The sequence below is a fragment of the Neolamprologus brichardi genome, chromosome 14 (genome assembly GCF_056152115.1).
Source record: "Neolamprologus brichardi isolate AB-2024 chromosome 14, ASM5615211v1, whole genome shotgun sequence".
Classification (NCBI taxonomy): domain Eukaryota; kingdom Metazoa; phylum Chordata; class Actinopteri; order Cichliformes; family Cichlidae; genus Neolamprologus; species Neolamprologus brichardi.
In genome coordinates, this window is record NC_142117.1 from 25910001 (window position 1) to 25916034 (window position 6034).

The following is a 6034-nucleotide window of genomic DNA, read 5'->3' on the forward strand; positions in this document are numbered from 1 at the left end:
CCCCTGGCTAAACTTTGCTAGATCCGCCACTGCACAGTTACCAGCCGTCAGCTACGTAGAAAAAGATCCTGGTGTAGAAAGTAATATTAAATAAATTCTAACAACAGCTTATCAAGGTTAAACGTGCTGCTGTTGTTCAGCCGCTGGTTTCCTCTTTCTGGCACGAAGTGGGCCAAAAACAAAGAAGAGAGACGGACTCGCGACAGAAAAGCCGATCAGCTGATCATTAATCAGTTTCACAATTGAAGTACCAGCAGGAGAGGGAGAGAGCTCCGTATATCGGTTGTTAAGCTTAACATGGAAATGCTTTACAAACATTCAGAGATGAACATACACACTTGCTTTACTTCTCTCAGGGATCACTTCCTCGGAGATGAAATGCCACCGGTTTGGTAGCAAGGCTACAAATACACACAGCCGCTCTATCACGTGATGCATACTGCTCCGAGTGCTACGGTTATGAACCGAGTTACGCCATGCGCAAGTTTTGTGAGGTGCTTTTTTGATATTTAATGGATCGGATTACATTTTTTATTTATCTCCGATATCCAATCCAGTAATTTACGTCAGCATCGGACCGATACGTAATATCGGATCGGTCCATCTCTAGTTTCAAGGCAAATTCAGGAAACCCCTAGGAGTAACTCCCTCTTAATGCCTGTCCACTGAGAGGGTTACTAGAGCCTCACCCCATATAAATCACCTCTTATAAATGTAAATGTATTATTATAATTATTCATTCAATTTTATTTAATTCAATTTACTTTTATGTATAAAATTAGTGGCCTGAATAAATAGAGGAGCTGAGCTTCTAACTGATCAACATGTGGTGGTATATTGCTAAATTGCCTATATGGAGTTGGTGTGGTGCTTGGTGCCTTTCATGGCAGTCAACCCTGAACCAGATGCATCAACCCTGACACCACAACTGACAGGCACTATAGCAAGAGAATTTGAGTGCAGCTTTAGTATTACTCATAAGTCAAGGAGGCCATAGAGCAAGACGTTTTGTTACATTGTCAATTGACACTGCCTTACAATGATACTCTCCTCACTTGAGTGAACAATTATTGAACCTGCAAAATAGGAATGGTTTTATAGGTGATTGCCACTGAGATTTCCTCAGTTGTCTTTTCTGAATGCTTTTCTTTCTCGCTTTTTTTTTTTTTTGCCTTTGCTAGGGTCACTGTCACTACTGGTAGCATGAACTGATACCTGGACCCTACAGAGGTTTCACAGGTAATCCTACCCTTTCAGAATGGCACATCAATACCTGCATTTGCAGAAACTTTGTTTTTATCTCTGAAGACAGTCTAAAGAACAGGTGATTCCAGGAGACAAACAGTTACTCTAAGAGAGCTTATTGCACACAGGAGGAGAATATGGTCCATCACCCATCATCAAGACCGTTATCTGTTTTTGTGTGCAGGAAGGAACCGGATGAGCATTGGCATCACCCTACAAAATTACCTCCAGCAGACCACTGCTATGAATGTTTCTGACCAAATATTCAGAAGCAGACTTAATAGTGGTGGCCTTAGGGCCTGATATAATGTACTGGGCCCAGTACTGACGGCTCAGCATCATGGAGCCCACTTGGCATTTGCCATAGAATGCTAGAATTGGCTGCTCTACCATTGGCACCCTGTGCATTTCATAGATGAGGGCATGCAATGATTATTATATGAGTACATGTAATAAATGTCAAAGGGTTTGAAGAAACTATGGAGAATGTTGTATGCCTGTAACACTGTTCACCATGACTGGTTTGATGATGGGTCACCACTAATCTGGGTAAGCATATTAATTTTACAGTTTACTTTATAAAAGCAAAAAAATTACAGTACCCAACCAAAATAATCCTTTGTTTCTGTAAATTTAAGAAACTCCCAACAAAAGTGTTTATTTCTTTGAGCAGTTTGATTATACTACAACTGAGTATGATTTAGTGTTTGATACAAAATGAAATGATAGAAGAAATCAAACTGCTAGAAGAAATTGTATCAGGCCACTGAGAAATAACGCAGAACCACACACACTGAGTGTTAAATATGACTTTACATTTATTTATGTGATTGACTCTCAATTAAATATTCATACACTAAATAATTACATGTACAAAAAAATAAATAATGACATATGAATTTGAACTTAGCAACAAAAAAAAAAATACTTTGAAGGTGCACAATTTCAGTTTGCAATTAGAATATTCACCATTTTCAGATTGTTAATAGACTATGACTGATTTTTGTTCATTAAATATTTCTTGGTGTTCTTCTCAGGCTTAAACAATATAATAAAACACTTTGGAGCAAATATACACATTATTAGACCAAAGCTGGAGGCCAGAATGGCAAAAATCTCCACAACCACTGTAAATTTCCCAGGAGAGCTGACATATGCAGGGATAAAGGTGATCCACACTGCACAGAATATCAGCATGCTGAAAGTGATAAGCTTGGCTTCATTGAAATTATCAGGTAATTTGCGGGCTAAGACAGCTAAAATGAAACAAAAGGCAGCAAGCAGGCCTATATAACCGAGCACAGCCCAGAAGCCAACAGCAGAGCCTAATGCACAATCCAATATGATTTTCTCCTTGTATGCGGTTAGATTTTTTATTGGAAAGGGAGGGCTCACTACCAACCATACAGTACATATTAAAACTTGAATAAAGGTGAAAGACACAACAGTCATTCTTTGCTGTGGAGGACCAAACCATTTCATGACATTGCTTCCTGGAAGTGTAGCTTTAAAAACCATTAAAACCACTATAGTTTTCCCAAGTACGCAGGAGATACAGAGTACAAAGGTAATCCCAAATGCAGTGTGACGCAGCATGCAGGACCACTCTGATGGTGCTCCAATGAAAGTTAATGAACATAAGAAACACAGAGTGAGAGAGATGAGCAGCAGAAAGCTCAGCTCAGAGTTGTTGGCCCTAACTATTGGAGATGTCCTGTGATGAAAGAATACAGCTGCCGTGATAATAGCCAGAAAAGCACCCACAACTGAGAATGTAGCCAGGATAATTCCTAAGATGCCTTGAAACGAAAGAAATTCTATAGGTTTAGGGATACAAGTGTCTCTCTTTGCATTAGGCCAGAATTCCGTGTGACAGCATAGACAATCAGCTGAATCTGAATAAAGAAAAAAAAAAGAGAGACTTCTGGGAAGTGTAAAACCATTTTAAATGCTTGGACAAAAATTTGATTTTACCTGTTGTATTACTGATCTCTCCCTCAGGACACACTATACAGTCATAGCAGCAGATGGGTTTTCCTTTCTGCAGTACTTTACGAGTTCCTGGAGGACAACTGTCAGTGCACACTGACACTGGCACCTGTCAACACACAAAGGTGGCATAATAAATATAAATGATCTTGTTCAGTAGAGTCAGATTCTCATCCTTTGAGTCATTACTTTTCTGCTATCCTCCATCTAGGTAATGTTTCTGTTAATCCAAAATTTGTGGCCCACTGGTAGTGATGCATCATACAGCCCTACAGTTATCATATCAATGATTCCACTTTCACTTTTCTGCCAGTTGACGAGCTCATAAATAGCCACAGGATCCCCATTAGCATTAAATGACACATCATATCCATTTTGGGAAAAATTAACTTTTTTCAGTTCAATTAAAATCTGTAAAAATGAATAAAGAGAGAGAATGGGAGAGAAAGGAAATAGATACAATATTGCAATTATTAATAGTAATAGTTTATCTGATCCAAGTTATATTAGAGGTGATGAGGGAAACTGCCATTAAGATATTTATTTCTTCTGACCTGTTTGGACTGCAACTTGGTTAATGTGTCACACTTAGCTGTGACATTTGCTCCTCGACACATTGCATTATGAATGGCATGTGCTATTGCATACACAGCTTTGTACACCATGTTAGTAATTCTGAGCTGAGATGTGTCAGTGTACTGATTATGGAGACTGTTTATGTCTTCTTTTCCATCACATACCTTCTTGTCTGCAGCAGTGTCTAAAAATAAACAAAGACAGAACTGACATTTTAAACTCTGAAATTAAAACTAGTCTCAGATCTCATTTATGTACTTACAAATTACGTTACCACTGTAATTCATAATCTCAAAATATTAAAAATATATAGATATGTAAAGTCTGTAATACAAAAATTAGGTTACGTAAACTTCAACTGAATTAGTAGTCATCATAAATCTGTGACAGTTCTCAGTCATCCAGGTCATCGTTGTCTAAGGAGCTTGGAAAGAAATGCATCTTGAAGTGCAGATGCTTTTCTTTCCAAGTTCCTTAGACAAGGTATCATAAATTCAATCAATATCAATATTTGTAGAGAGCCACCTGTCTCATATTTCATTGCTACCATTAATACTTTAAGCTCATGGATCAACAGTGCACCTTGTAACACCAGAAGTTTGACAGGATCATTTAAACCTAGAAACATTCCTTACTGTTTTTCAGTGTGCAGTTGAATGAACCTTCCCAAAACTCAGTAAGTATTTGAGAAGCAGCCACTTCAGAGGGAGACAGATTCAACAAGAAGTCTCTGAGACCTGGAATTACTGACTTCGGAATCGCAAATCCAATGGCCCCAGCACATAAATGGAATCTCGTTAATTCTGAGTATGTTATCCAAGACTCACTGCCTATCCACTGGCGGGGTGGGGAAGGCTCACGTGAAAGCTCCTCCAGCAGTATCTTCATGTCTCCTAAAGCTGCAAATGCGACAACAACCATAGCTGTAGACCTTGACAAACAACATAGTGCATTAGAAAGATGTTTTTATGTGTCTTCACATCATCAAATGTTTATTTTAGAGATAATTAAACAAGTTAATGCACAATAAATATCTGTGATGAAGAAACCTGCGGATAACATCTGCTACTCTCTGAATTCTGCTCTGTGGGTCTGTCCGATAGAAAGATACAGAGTATTCCACACAGATCCCCTCTTTCTGTGCTGCTTGGAGAAAAGAAGCCATGCCCTTATTTCCATAATCCGAATCTGACCGAACAGCACCTATCCAAGTCCAGCCAAAGTGTTTCACTAGCTTGGCTAGTGCTTCAGCTTGAATCTGGTCACTGGGGATTGTTCTGAAGAAACTTGGGTACTGCTGCTTGTCAGACAAGCATGCACATGTGGCAAAGTGGCTAACCTAAAACAAAAGAAAAAAAACAGTGTAAATGTAAAAGAACCGCAAAATCAAATATCATGCACATGCTTAATGTGAATACAAAATTGACAGAAATTGGAAACATTTACTTGGGGAATGTTAAAGGCCCTGATGACTTGTGACAAACTGCTGGATGTCGTAGACCCAGAGTCCCCAACAACGGCCATCACCATACCAGATTGTGAGCAATTGTTACCGATGAAAAACACAGGGTCGAAGCTATTTAGAAACTGAAATGCCACATGCACTGCCACAGCCACTGATGCACATGAGTCATAGATCTGATACCCGAGCCTAATTCCGGGCAGCAGTTCTGTGCTGTTGTTAATCTCCTCTACGGCAAAGACCATTGCACGTAATGATTGCAGTTCACTGGTGATGATGCTGCAGAAAGTCAACTCACTGTTAGAAATTAAACTACAGACTTAGGTTAAATGTCACAAGAAAACATTGTAGGAGTTGTGGGTTTTTACAATGGCCAGATAATGACTTCATTGTATAAGGGTACTTCAGCACATTGTCTGACCAGTTAAATTCAGCAAAAATGATTATCATGATCAGAAGATCACAAACATCTATAAATAAATATGCAAAGGCTTGTCATTTCCTGTTCAATTTTTTTTAAATTGTTGTTTAACAATATGATTTCTGTTTTCAAAATACAACTATTACTTCCAAGAATATAAATGACTGACTATTGGAATACTTTTCTTGTTGGGGTTTTTTTCAGCACCACACAAGAGCAATGTAATACTACAGAACATAAAACATGTGAAAATAGTTTTATTTTTAGACAGTCCAACATGTTTTGAGCACTCTCTTTGTCCCAGTACTGACCTTCCTTTGCATTTCACAGGCTCAGGTATG

The 6034-nt window shown here is 38.6% G+C and overlaps 1 pseudogene; it reads right to left on the reverse strand.

Annotated features, from left to right (window-relative positions):
• Positions 1 to 2235: 2235 nt before the first annotated feature.
• On the reverse strand, positions 2236 to 5517 carry LOC148098910 (extracellular calcium-sensing receptor-like; annotated as a pseudogene).
• Positions 5518 to 6034: the final 517 nt, after the last annotated feature.